Here is a 15271-nt window from a genome sequence, read left to right as displayed (position 1 = left end):
CCTTCCACTGGTGCTCTTACTAGGCTATTCATTGCTACCTATGCAGTTGGAGCCCAGAGTCAGTCCATGTATAGACTTTGGGTAGTGGATTAGTCCCTGGACCTTTGGTGGTTGGCATTGTTGTTCATATAGGGTCTCAAGCTCCTTCAAGCTCTTTCAGTCCTTTCTAAGATTCCTTCAACGAGGTTTCCATTCTCAGTTCAGTGGTTTGCTGCTGGCACTCACCTATGAATTTGCTGTATTCTGGCTGTGTCTCTCAGGAGAGATCTACATCCAGTTCCTGAAAGCCTGCACTTCTTTGCTTCATTCATTTTGTCTAGTTTGGTGGCTGTATATGTGTGGGCCACATGTGGGGCAGGCTCTGAGTGGGTGTTCCTTCAGCTTCTGTTCTAAACTTTGCCTCCCTATTCCCTCCCAAGGGTATTCTTGTTCCCATTTTAAAGAAGGAGTAAAGCATTCGCATTTTGGTCATCCTTCTTGAGTTTCATGTGTTCTGTGCATCTAGAGTAATTTGAGCATTTGGGCTAATATCCACTTATCAATGAGTGCATAATATGTGTGTTTTTCTGTAATTGGTTTACCTCACACAGGATGATATTTTCCAGTTCCATCCACTTGCCTATGAATTTCATAGTCACAGTTTTTGATAGCTGAGTAATATTCCATTGTGTAGATGTACCACATGTTCTGTATCCATTCCTCTGTTGAAGGGTATCTGGGTTCTTTCCAGCTTCTGGCTATTATAAATAAGGCTGCTATGAACATAGTGGAGCACGTGTCTTTGTTATATGTTGGGGCATCTTTTGGGTATATGCCCAAGATAGGTATACCTGGGTCCTCAGGTAGTTCAATGTCCAATTTTCTGAGGAACCTCCAGACTGATTTCCAGAATGTTTGTACCAGTCTGCAATCTCCAACAATGGAGGAGTGTTCCTTTTTCTCCACATCCTCGCCAGCATTTGCTGTCACCTGAGTTTTTGATCTTAGCCATTCTGACTTGTGTGAGGTAGAATCTCAGGGTTGTATTGATTTGCATTTCCCTTATGACTAAAGATGTTGAATATTTCTTTAGGTGCTTCTCAGCCATTCAGCATTCCTCAGCTGTGAATTCTTTGTTTAGCTCTGAACCCCATTTTTTAATTGGGTTATTTGTGACCCTGCGGTCTAACTTCTTAGTTCTTTTTATATTTTGGATATAAACCCTCTATCTGTTGTAGGATTTGTAAAGATCTTCTCCCAATCTGTTGTTTGATGTTTTGTCCTAACCACAGTGTCCTTTGCCTTACAGAAGCTTTGCAGTTTTATGAGATCCCATTTGTCGATTCTTGATCTTAGAGCATAAGCCATTGGTGTTTTGCTCAGGAAATATTTTCCAGTGCCCATGTGTTTGAGATTCTTCCCCACTTTTTCTACTATTCGTTTAAGTGTATCTGGTTTGATGTGGAGGTCCTTGATCCACTTGGACTTAAGCTTTGTACAGGGTGATAAGCATGGATCGATCTGCATTCTTCTACATGTTGACCTCCAGTTGAACCAGCACCATTTGCTGAAAATGCTATCTGTTTTCCATTGGATGGTTTTGGCTCCTTTGTCAAAAATTAAGTGAATATAGGTGTGTGGGTTCATTTCTGGGTCTTCAATTCTGTTCCATTGGTCTATCTGTCTGTCTCTGTACCAATACCATGCAGTTTTTATCACTATTGCTCTGTAGTACTGCTTAAGTTCAGGGATAGTGATTCCTCCGGAAGTCCTTTTATTGTTGAGGATAGTTTTAGCTATCCTGGGTTTTTTGTTATTTCAGATGAATTTGCAAATTGTTCTGTCTAACTCTATGAAGAATTGCATTGGAATTTTGATGGGGATTTCATTAAATCTGTAGATTGCTTTTGGTAAAATGACCATTTTTACTATATTAATCCTGCCAATCCATGAGCGTGGGAGATCTTTCCATCTTCTGAGATCTTCAAATTCTTTCTTCAGAGGCTTGAAGTTCTTATTGTACAGATCTTTCACTTGCTTGGTTAAAGTCACCCTGAGGTATTTTATATTATTTTTGGACTATTATGAAAGCTGTCATTTCCCTAATTTCTTTCTTGGATTGATTCTCTTTTGTGTAGAGGAAGGCTACTGATTTATTTGAGTTAATTTTAAACCCAGCCACTTTGCTGAAGGTGTTTTTCAGGTTTAGTAGTTCTCTGGTGGAAGTTTTGGGATCACTTAAATATAATATCATATCATCTGCAAATAGTGATATTTTGACTTCTTCTTTACCAATCTGTATCCCCTTGATTTCCTTTTGTCTGAGTGCTCTGGCTAGAACTTCAAGAACTATATTGAATAAGTAGGGAGAGAGTGGGCAGCCTTGTCTAGTCCCTGATTTTAGTTGGATTGCTTCAAGTTTCTCTCCATTTAGTTTAATGTTAGCGACTGGTTTGCTGTATATGGCTTTTACTATGTTTAGGTATGGACCTTGAATTCCTATTCTTTCCAGGACTTTTATCATGAAAGGGTGTTGAATTTTGTCAAATGCTTTCTCAGCAACTAATGAAATGATCATGTGGTTTTTATCTTTCAGTTTGTTTATATAGTGGATTACGTTGATGGTATTCCATATATTAAACCATCCCTGCATCCCTGGGATGAAGCCTACTTGATCATGATGGATAATTGTTTTGATGCGCTCTTGGATTATGTTTGCAAGAATTTTGTTGAGTATTTTTGCGTTGATATCCATAAGGGAAATTGGTCTGAAGTTCTCTTTTTTTGTTGAGTCTTTGTGTGGTTTAGGTATAAGAGTAATTGTGAACTCATAGAAGGAATTCGGTAGTGCTCCATGTGTTGCAATTTTGTGGAATGGTTTGGATAGTATTGGTATGAGGTCTTCTATGAAGGTCTGATAGAATTCTGCACTGAATCCATATGGACCTGGGCACTTCTTGGTTGGGAGACTTTTAATGACTGCTTCTATTTCTTTAGGAGATATGGGGTTGTTTAAATATTTTATTAACTTCGGTACCTGGTATCTGTCTAGGAAACTGTCTATTTCCTCCAGATTTTTCCTCAAGTTTTGTTGAATATGGCTTTTGTAGTAGGATCTGATGATTTTTTTTTGAATTTCCTCTGACTCTGTTGTTATGTCTCCATTTTCATTTCTGATTTTGTTAATTTGGACACACTCTCTGTGACTTCTGGTTAGTCTGGCTAAGGGTTTATCTAACATGTTGATTTTCTCAAAGAACCAGCTCTTGGTTCTGTTGATTCTTTGTATAGTCCTTTTTGTCTCTACTTGTTTGATTTCAGCTCCGAGTTTGATTATTTCCTGCCTTATACTCCTTTTGGGTGTATTTGCTTCTTTTTGTTCTAGAGCTTTTAGGTGTGCTGTCAAGCTACTGGTATATGTTCTCTCCTGTTTCTTTCTGCAGGCACTCATAGCTGTGAGTTTTCCTCTTAGCACAGCTTTCATTGTGTCCCATAAGTTTGGGTATGTTGTACCTTCATTTTCATTAAATTCTAAGAAGTCTTTAATTTCTTTCTTTATTTCTTCCTTGACCAGGTTATCATTGAGTAGAGCATGTTCAACTTTCATGTGTATGTGGGCATCCTTTCCTTATTGTTATTGAAGACAAGCTTTAGTCCGTGATGGTCTGATAGGATACATGGGATTATTTCTATCTTTCTTTATAAGTTCAGGCCTGTTTTATGACTGATTATATGGTCAATTTTGGAAAAAGTACCAAGAGGTTGTGAGAAGAAGGTATATCCTTTTGTTTTACGATAGAATGTTCTATAAATATCTGTTAAGTCCATTTGGCTCATGACTTCTCTTAGTCTGTCTACGTCTCTGTTTAATTTCTGTTTCCATGATCTGTCCATTGATGAGAGTGGGGTGTTGAAATCTCCTACTATTATTGTGTGAGGTGTAATGTGTGCTTTGAGCTTTAGTAAGGTTTGTTTTATGTATGTTGGTGCCCTTGTATTTGGAGCATGGATATTTAGGATTGAGAGTTCATCTTGGTGGATTTTCTCTTTGATGAATATGAAGTGTCCTTCCTTATCTTTTTTGATGACTCTCAGTTGAAAATTGATTTTATTTGATATTAGAATGGCTACTCTACCTTCCTTCTACAGACCATTTGCTTGGAAAGTTGATTTCCAGCCTTTCACTCTGAGGTAGTGTCTGTCTTTGTCTCTGAGGTGTGTTTCCTGTAGGCAGCAGAATGCAGGGTCCTCATTGCCTATCCACTTTGTTAATCTATGTCTTTTTATTGGGGAGTTGAGTCCATTGATGTTGTGAGATATTAAGGAACAGAAGTGTAACTTCATGTGATATTCTTATTTGGATATGAGTTTATGTTTGTGTGCTTTTCTTCCCTTGTTTTGTTGCCAAGACAATTAGTTTCTTGCTTTTCCAAGGGTGTAGCTTGCATCCTTATGTTGGGCTTTACCATTTATTATCCTTTGTAGGGCTTTATTTGTAGAAAGATATTGTGCAAATTTTGTTTTGTCATGGAATATCTTGTTTTCTCCATCTATGTTAATTGAGAGTTTTGCTGGATCCAGTAACCTGGGCTGGCATTTGTGTTATCTTAGGGTCTGTATGACATCTGTCCAGGATCTTCTGGCTTTCATAGTGTTTGGTGAGAAGTCTGGTGTGATTCTGATAGGTCTGCCTTTATATGTTATTTGACCTTTTTCCCTTACTGCTTTTAATAGTCTTTCTTTGTTTTGTGCATTTGGTGTTTTGAATATTATGTGACGGGAGGAGTTTCTTTTCTGGTCCAATCTATTGGGAGTTCTGTAGGCTTCCTGTATGTTTATGGGCATCTCTTTCTTTAGGTTAGGAAAGTTTTCTTCTATGATTTTGTTGAAGATATTTATTGGTTCTTTGAACTGGCATCTTCATTCTCTTATATACCTATTATCCTTAGGTTTGATCTTCTCATTGAGTCCTGGATTTCCTTTATGTTTTGGACCAGTAGCTTTTTCCATTTTACATTGTCTTTGACCGTTGTGTCGATGATTTCTATGGAATCTTCTGCTCCTGAGATTCTCTCTTCTATCTCTTGTATTCTGTTGGTGATGCTTGTATCTATGGCTCCTTGTCTCTTCCTTTGGTTTTCTATATTCAGGGTTGTCTCCCTTTGTGTTTTCTTTATTGCTTCTATTTCCATTTTCAATTCCTTCACCTGTTTGATTGTGTTTTCTTGGAATTCTTTCAGGGATTTTTGTGATTCCTCTCTATAGGCTTCTACCTGTTTATTTATGTTTTCCTCCTTTTCTTTAAGGGAGTTCTTTATGTCTTTCTTGAAGTCCTCCATCATCATGATCAAATGTGATTTTAAATCTAGATCTTGCTTTTCTGGTGTGTTTGGATATTCAATGTTTGCTTTGGTAGGAGAATTGGGCTCCGTTGATACCATGTAATCTTAGTTTCTGTTACTTCGATTCCTGTGCTTGTCTCTTGCTATCACGTTGTCTCTGGTGTTACCTTGTTTTGTTATTTCTGACAGTGGCTAGACCGTCCTATAGGCCTGTGTGTCAGGAGTGCTGTAGACCTGTTCTCCAGTTTTCTTTCAGCCAGTTATGTGAACAGAGTGTTCTGCTTTCAGGCGTGTAGTCATTCCTGTCTACTGGTCTTCAGCTGTTCTGTGGGCCTGTGTCCTGAGTCCACCAGCCAACTCGCTTGGAGCAGAAAATTTGGTCTTACCTGTGATCCCTTGGCTGAAGTTGCTCCTGTGGGGGCTGTTTTTGAGCTTTCTGTGAGGGCAGCAACCAGGAGGGCCTGCTCTGTCTTTTCCAGGGGCCCCGTCCACAGGGGTCCCAGATGGTGTTAGGTGTTTTCCTCTGGAATCAGAAATGTGGGCAGAGTGTAGTCTCTTCTGGCTTCCCAGGCGTGTCTGCCCCTCTGAAAGTTTAGCTCTCCCTCCCACGGGATTTGGGTGCAGGGAGCTTTTGATCAGGTCCCTTCAGATCTGGGCAGCGTCTGGACCGCAAGAGACCTGCCACTTGAGTGTCTTCACTCTCTTCTATACCTATTATCCTTAGGTTTGATCTTCTCATTGTGTCCTGGATTTCCTGTATGTTTTGGGCTAGGAGCCTTTTGTGTTTTGTGTCTTTGACAGTTGTGTCAATGTTTACTATGGTATTTTCTGCCCCTGAAATTCTCTCTTCTATCTCTTGAATTCTGTTGGTAATGCTCGTATCTATGGCTCTTTGACTCTTCCTTTGGTTTTCTATATCCAGGGTTGTCTCCCTTTGTGCGTTCTTTATTATTTCTATTTTCATTTTCTATTTGTTCACCTATTTGGTTGTGTTTTCCTGTAATTCTTTAAGGGATTTTTGTGTTTCCTCTCTAAAGGCTTATACTTGTTTACCTGTGTTTTCCTGCATTTCTCTAAGGGAGTTCTTTATGTCTTTCTTAAAGTCCTCCATCATTGTCAAAAATGTGATTTTTAAATCAAATCTTGTTTTTCTGGTGTGTTTGCATATCCAGTATTTTCTTTGGTTGGAGTACTGGGCTCTGATAATACCAAGTAGTCTTGGTTTCTATTGCTTAGCTTCCTGCGCTTGCCTCTACACTTTGGGTTGTCTCTGGTGTTTGCTTGTCTTGCTGTTTCTGAGAGTTGACCCTGCTGTAGGCCTCTCTGTCAGCACTCCTGTAGAACTGTTTTCCTGTTTTCTTTCAGCCTTTCCTGAGAACAAGTGATTTGATTTCCTGTGTGTCAGCACTCCTGGAGACTGTCTTCCAGCTCTAGGCATGGACAGGAATCAAAGGGTCCTGCCCCTGATTGCTTTTGTAGGTCTTTGCACCCCGCAGGCACACTTGGCACTATGAGATTCCCTCTTATGTCTGGACTGTGGGCAGAGAGTATTTTCCTCTGACTTCTCAGGAGTAGCCACACTTCTTAGGATTCAGCTCTCTCCCTCACAGGATTTGGGTGCAGGGAGCTGTTTGGCTGGTTCAAATCGGTCCTGGGCACAGACCAAAAACGCGGGCACTGGTGACTGTCTGGTCCTATATCCCTGTGTCCAGAGGCACTGTGCAGTTTCCCCTTGGACCAGGGGTGTGGTCAGAGGTGTGCAGTGGTGGCAGTCTGTCCTGCGGCCTCAGGATGTCTGCACTCCTGGATGGTCCGCTCTCTTCCCCACGGGATTTGGGTGCAGGGCAGTAATGTTCTTTTATAATCATAGGGATATAATGTGAGAACAATGACTGTAGGTGGCTTACAATACCAGAAAACTTATGGTATTGTATATAACAATATTAGAATACTTTATTTTATGTCAATTAATCTTTCATGGTATAGAGTGCTACTTAATTCTGAAGAGAAAAGTTATTCGTGGAACATGTAAGTGATTTATATTATCGAAATACTGTTCTATATGAACTATGGTGATCACAGCTATATTGAGAAAGATTAGTAAATCGCAGTACCCATCTGAGTATCTGGTTTAATATAGTGATAGGACAATACAGGAGGGGAAGAATGAATGCTAAGTTAGTATGAGGAAAGTCTCTCTCTTTGCTTAATTCTGGATCCAAGCAGTATTTAGCACATGCTAACTCTTCTGTATGGCTTTGTTTGGTGGATATTGTAAAATTTCAGGTATCAGTGGCATAGTATTTTTATCCATGTAGATTTATTTGTACTAGTATCATTTATAGATAGGCTCTAGAGGTCTGCAGATTCACTGCTGTCATATACTATTTTCCTACCTATACAGGCTGCTGAACTTTTTGTTTCCTTTCTTTTATTCAACTCTGTCCCTCAAACCTCTCATCTATGTTTCTATGGAAGAAAAGTATGTTTTATACAGTGTCTGTCTCAGTTCAACTGAGTAGCACTTCTAAAGCTCTGTTTTTATTTTGGCCATCTCAAGGTTTTGCCCTTGATATTTTTATGTTCCATCTTCAAAATTTAACTGAAATATTTACTACTTGATATCTACAGACACAGTCTACTACATTCAAACTACTGTGAATTAGGGCTATTAGAGCTATTGCTTATTCACTGAATTTAAATTTTTTTTTACTTCTTAGTTATCTGTGTTAATATTTTTCCATCCTGCTTATCTGTCTTTGAAATTCCCTCAAAGTTTGGTTGTTTTGAATTTTCATTCTCTAATTGAATGCTCATATATGTGATTATTAAGCACACACACACACACACACACACACACACACACACACACACACACATAAAATTTCATAAAAACTGTGAGTGCCAAAGTTCTTGATAACTTCAAGCATGTGAGTCAGGTCGTTAGCATCCTGATATATCTTGTTTATCCTTTTACTGAGGATAGTATTTCAGACAACTTTCCAATTAAAAATATGAGTTCAATTGTGTTTGTGATCCTTGGGTGATGGTTTCACTGCTTCTGGGATAGGAGTTAGAATCACTTTCAGGTCACCTCTGAAATTAACACTTTTAATTTGATGTCTTATTGGAGTTTCCTGAGTGTCCTTAAAACATACCTATATTTCCTCTAGTCCCTTCTAGCAAAGAGAGTGACTGACATATGCTTAGCAATCTACTGGTTCCAGTAACACGTAGCCATTTCTTGCAGTCCAGCACTGAAGGAGATTGGAGAGGGGCAGTGACATCAGGAGGCAGCAATATTAAAGGACTTTCATAAAGTTAATACAGCATTCAAGCATAGTATTACATTCATTAATTTAATTTTCTGGTAGGTGCCATAAAATTAGAAATTATGAGCAAACCTGCAATTTTCCCACCTAACCTTTTGTATCTTGCCAAAGCTACCATCCTTTATCTCTTTGATGCATCAACTTGTACCAATTGTCTGTCTAGTCTCGTGGGTCAAAATCTAGCACATTTAGCTGAACTCTATGGCTTCATTATCTAAATATTTTATGAATTTATTTAATCTATTTACCAACTATATATTTAATTTCACATTTTTAGAATGTCATCTCTTGGAATATTGACATTTATCCATCTTTCTCTCTTTTCTAAATTCATAATTTTATAAAGTATTCACTATGAAATGAAAAAAGAAGGCTTTTATTTCATTGTACAAGTGAAAGCTCAAAGTTATGCATCTATACCTGATGTGAAACATAGTACTTAGGATAATTGAATACGGATTAAATGAAATTGGCAGAAGTTGGATGTCTCATAAAATGGCCATTGGTACTGATAGACTTTTGCCATATTGACTAAAGTTAAGGAGTCCAATTAGCTCTCCCCAAACCAGAAATATTCTTAGCATAATTACAAATAAGCTTAAAATGGAAGTATCTTTAAGCGAATAGTGGCATTTCAAATAATTGCACTAATCAAGACTTCCGCATGTTACAGATTATAGGATTGTGTCATTTATTCAGGCTTCCTCAAGAGTAACACTGAAAAACATGATAAATGAAGCAGGAGAACAGAATAATATGCAGAAGCCTGCCAAATCTATGCTATGCCTGTTCAGTTGTTAGAGAATAGAGAGTAGACAGGAGGAGGTTTCTTTTACTTAACAGGATATTGAGAGCATCCGGCTACAGTCAAAAACAGGTGCTGGAGATGGAGATAAGAGCTCTACATCTTGATCTGCAGGCAGTAAAGGGAGACTGTGTGCTACACAGGACATGACTTGGACATAGGAGACCTTGAAGCCCTCCACAGTGACAAACTTTCTCCAACTTAGGCCCACCTCATAATAGTACCATTCCTGATAGGCCAAACATTCAAACACATGAACCTTTGGTCTCTGTACCTTTTCAAACAACCACAACATATATTTTAGAAGACATAAAATCAAGTTTAGCATTAATTTTCATTGATGATAAATTATACTGAAAAATAATGGTTTGTAATGTTATCCATATTGTGAAGCTGCATTTAATTTATTATAATACAGGAATCATTCAGGAAGTTGTATATCTATATCCCACCTATACCATGAAGAGAATATCAAAAAATAATTTAATTTATTCTAATACATTTGCTTATAAGTATAAAGAAATTTACCTGAAAAGAAAACTCTACATTTATATCACATCAGTAAATAAAATCCACATGATATTTTATACTGTTAACATTTACTGTATGAGGTATTTAGTACTAAAAATCATACAGATGATTTTATTTGCTAACATCTTTCTTTAATAATGAATATCCTTCGCCGTTCTTGAATCTCAACTCCTTAAAATAACCACACATAATCTTCATACAGATCATCCAGTGTTAATGAAGTGTTATTCCACACTGCTATTCATGACTTGGTATCATATCAGAATATTTGTTTATTAATACCTTGATTGATTATGGTTATCATTGATTTTACTCTTCTATTTATATCCTGAAAGTATTGTAGAGTCTATGTCCAAATTTTTCTCCCATACTTCTGTGATGTTTTGATTTTCATATTATTTCAGACCCTAAAGAACTTTTAATCTTTTATTTAGCATCCATTCTTTTTATTCTTCCTTTCTCCAACTCAAAATTGTGAAATACAAGCATTCTGGTGCCCATATAATCTCTTCCAAAGAAAGATGTCACACATCAATCAATCTGACTGAGTGACTGGACTTGTGCTGTGATCGGGGACATGCAGTTGGTGGTAGGGACCGCTTTACCTGATTGTAGTGAATTGCTTTTAGGGTCCCAACTGTTGTTTCACAACCTGAATCCTGCTACTGCTTGTTATTACTCAGCATTATTTACATGACAAGGTCTGCTTCCTCTGGAGTTATACAGATTATTCATTGCTGCTCTATGCCTTTTGTCAGTCCTCCTCATAAGCAACTATACACAATAGAGACCACTTGATCATACGTTAGGCAATCATTCTTCATCATTTATCAGAGAAGAGAGGTTGAAAGGTACAGATGGTTTCTTATGGCTAATAATAGTCTGGGACAAATAACACATTGATTTCTGTCATTGTGTAAAGAGAATGTTTACTAAATATTTAATTTTTCTTTTGTTGCAATGAAAGGTAACGACTAAAAGCAACTTTCATGGGTTGCTCAAACTTTTCATTGGTTCATCTTTCCTATCACTTGATTTTGTTAATTATTTTTTGAGGTTATATTATAATTTCCCCACTCCTTCCTCTCTCCTAATCCAAGTTTTTTTTCAAATATAACCTTCTCAGAGGTTGCAGTCATTCAAATGGACTAGGAGAGATCACATCAATCACTAATAAACATACCTTCCTTAGTTTTGCCTATAAAGGTAAGCTGCCTGAATACATTTCATTTCTCTTTCTTCCTTCTTCTTCTTCTCATCCTTCTTCTCCTTCTCCTTCTCCTTCTCCTTCTCCTTCTCCTTCTCCTTCTCCTTCTCCTTCTCCTCTCCTTCTCCTTCTCCTTCTCCTTCTCCTTCTCCTTCTCCTTCTCTTCTTCTTCTTCTTCTTCTTCTTCTTCTTCTTCTTCTTCTTCTTCTTCTTCTTCTTCTTCTTCTTCTTCTTCTTCTTCTTCTTCTTCCTCCTCCTCCTCCTCCTCTTCTTGTTCTTCTTCTTCTTTCTCTTCCTCTTCCTCCTTCTCTTCTTTCTCCTCCTTCTATTTTTGTTCTTGTTCTTCTCTTCCTCCTCCTCCTCTTCCTTTGCTTCGTGTTCTTCTTGTTATTGTTTTTGTTCTTGTTATTGTTCTTCTCTTTTTCTTGTTTTTGTTTTTATTCTTGTTCTTCTTCTCTTCTTGTTTTTGTTATTCATGTTATTCTTCTCTTCCTCTTGTTCTCCTCATCATCATTCTTCTTCTAAAATATAACTACATTTAACCTTTTCTTCACATCCTGACAGCGGATTTCCTTTCTTTTATCCAGTCAATCCTCTCTCTAATTTCCTTTGCCCCTCACCCTCATTTCATCCATTTCTCTTCAGAAAACTGTAGACTAAATATCAACCAAATATAGCATATCAAGTTGAAGTAAGACTAGGCACCTTCCTTCATAATGAGGCTGGATAGGCAGTCCAGTAGGAGAAAAGAGTCCCTAAAGGCAGCGAGAGTAAGAGACAGCTCCTGTTCCCACAGTTAGGAGTAACCACAGGAAGAGCAAGCTACACAACTCTAATGTGTATGTTTCGGCCCTAGGTCAGTCCTATGCAGGGTCTCTGGTTGTCTGTTCAGTCTCTGTGAGTCCTACAAGCACAGGTTGGTTGATTCTGTGGGTTTTCTTGTGCTGTCCTTGACTGTACTGGCTCCTGGAAGTCTTCTTCCCCTCTTCCAAAGGATTTCCCAAGCTCAGCCTAATGATTGGCTGTGAATCTCTGCATCTGTTGCTATTAGTTGCTGAGCCTTTCTGATGGCATTTGGGCTAAGCACCAATCTATGACTATAGCAGAATATCATTAGTAATATTTTTCTAGAATAACTAGATAACTAGCCTCATGAAAGTTGCCTTTAGTTTTACCTTTCATTACAACAAAAGAAAAATTAGATATTTAGTAAACATTCTCTTTACACAATGACAGAAATCGATGTATTATTTGTCCCAGACTATTATTAGCCATAAGAAACCATCTGTACCTTTCAACCTCTCTTCTCTGATAAATGATGAAGGATAACTAGCCTCTGGTTTCTGGCCTTTCAGGCAGTGTTAGGGATATGCTCTCTCTTATGGCTTGAGTCTCAAGCAAAGCTAGTCATTCATTGTCCACTTCCACAATTTCTATGCCACCTTTAACCCAAGCACATTTTGTAGGCAGGGCAAATTACAGGTCAAAGATTTTTGTGGTTGGATTAATGTCCCAATTCTTCCACTGAAAGTCTTACAGGAGATTACTAGGTCAGGCTTTGTATCCCCTCTTGCTAAGAGTCTTAGCTAGGGTTGCCCTCGTAGATTCTTGGGTGTTTCCATTGCACCAGATTTCTATGTCATCCTGGTGGTGACCAGTTGTCTCTTCCAGTATTATCTCCCTCCCCCTTTCCCACACCTGAACTTTCTTGTTCCCATACCTATTCCTTTCCCAGGTACCCCCAATGTTTCTCTTCTGGAAAATGTCTAGGTTTACTTCTAGTTGATGAAAAAAAAGAGAAAAAACCCAACTAGGAAATAAATAGTATAATCTATTAACTCTAGAAAAGAAACAATGGACAAGGTGTTGATTCGAGGGTATTTACAGGGATATTTGAGAAGTATCAGATTTTAGATATTGGGATTTTGGACACCGGAAATATTTGGAGCTCCTCAGGCTTCAGACACTTTGTATTCTATGTGAAGTGGATTATGTGGTTATAGAGATTGTCCTAAGTATTGGACCTGGAAAATAACTTAGGGGGCATCAGAAAATAATATAATACAGAGCATGTAAATTTTCAGGAAAGTATGAAAAAATAAACAATATTTTTTATCATGGACTCCTTCAATATGATTAAATCAATTTCCCATTTGCTTTTCCCTTATATAATACAATGTGGTTTTGCCATATGAATTTCCAATAATTTGTCATGCATTTCACAGCCTATAGTTCCCTTGGGCTTACCCTTTTTTGTGTCAGTCTGTACTTGTTAAGCAACAATTTTGTCTTTGCATATACATTCAATGTCTATAATTGTAGGGTATATATTAGCTTTTATATTCCTTTCTTACTTAAAGATTTTTACTTTTTCTTACTTAATGATCCCTTTACTGAGATTGAGGTCATTGACACCTCCAGTAATATCTTTATTGTTATACATAGTGGTAGTACCTGGTCAGGAGCAAAGAAATACTGCAGTGCTTTATCCACTGAAGAGTCAGCTACTTCTCCTAAGCCAAACAGGTAAGTGTTTACTCTTCTATTTTACCTGCCTGACTCCTAGCAGGAAAAATCCTTGGAATGTAATTGTGTTATGCTCTCCCAGGAAAAGTTAGAGCCCGAAAAGCGAATCAAAAGCCTCCTTTGGATGTGGTTTGGCAGCATTATGCAAGAGGTGATATTCTGTTTTCTTATATACACTAAGTTGCCAAAAAGGTGTGACAAGAGATGTAAAATGTGACTTGCTCCCTTCACCTGTTACAAATGTTTACTATTGAGTCTTTTCTTTCAGACACAAAGCTCATGCTAAAATATAATAAAAATAATAACATTTGTGAACAAACTCAATTTTTAATTTGGGCATAATCAGGATTTAGAATTATTATGCTAATTTAAAATGAACTCTCACTTCTAAAATAATTGTTTGGAGATTTGCCTATGACCTCCATATTCAAATACTTTTTACAATCTTACTGATTTCTTTTCAATTTGGCTGCTGGAGGTAAAGCATGCTTCATTTCTTCTCACTGTAGCTCAGAACATAAGATGGTAATCAGTTATTTCCTAGTTGTTGTCTTTGGTGTCCTCGTTGTTGTTGGTGGTAGTGATGATGGTGGTGGTAGTAGTGGTGATGGTGGTGGTGATGGTGGTGATGGTATGTGCATGTGTGTGTGGGCCCAGGAGTTTGATGATTAAATTAAACTGTGTATACATTTTTCTCCTTTATCCTGGGTTATTTTGCTACATTACCTTCAATGGTTTGGCTTGGTGTAGCCTATGACCCCTTTTAAAATTAAATTTATTTATTTATTCCCTTTATAGCCCAATGTCAGCTCTTTCTCTTCCCAGTACACCCTCATGCAAATCCTTCTCCCAGTCCCCCTTCCCCTTCTCAAAAGAATACAATACAATACAGAGCATGGAAGGTTAGGGAAGTATGAAGAAAGCAAACAATATTTTTTATCATGGGATCCTTCAGTACAATGAAATCAATTTCCCATCTTCTTTTCCCTTACATAATACAATGTGATTTTGCCATATGGATTTACAATAGTTTATCATGCATTTCACAGCCCCCTGTAATATCTTTATTGTTATACATCTGTTGGTGGTAGTACCTAGTCAGTAGCAAAGAAATACTACAATGCTTTATCCTCAGCAGAATCAGTTATTTCTCCTAAGCTAAACAGTTAACTGTTTACTTTTCTATTTTACCTGCCTGACTCCTCTCCAAAGAGAAGGGGGAATATACCCTCTGGTGTCAAAATTCCCCCCTCTCCTAGGCACATCAAATCACTCTGGGACTAGATATATTCTCTCCCACTGAGGCTAGACAAGGTTGTCCATTTTGGGCCACAGGATCTACAGGCAGGCAGGCAGGCAGGCAGGCAGGCAGGCAGGCAGGCAAGCAGGCAGGCAGGTAGGCAAGCAAGATGCTCAGGGAGAGGCCCTGCTCCAGTTGTTTGGTGAACCTGCATGAAGACCAAGCTACTCATCTGCTACATATGTGCAGGGCCTAGCTCTAGCCTGTGCTCACTCTTTGGTTGGTGATTCAGTTTCTGTGTACTCCCAG

The sequence above is a fragment of the Rattus rattus genome, chromosome 12, assembly GCF_011064425.1.
Source record: "Rattus rattus isolate New Zealand chromosome 12, Rrattus_CSIRO_v1, whole genome shotgun sequence".
NCBI classification, from domain to species: Eukaryota; Metazoa; Chordata; class Mammalia; order Rodentia; family Muridae; genus Rattus; species Rattus rattus.
Note: the sequence above shows the minus strand (reverse complement) of the source record.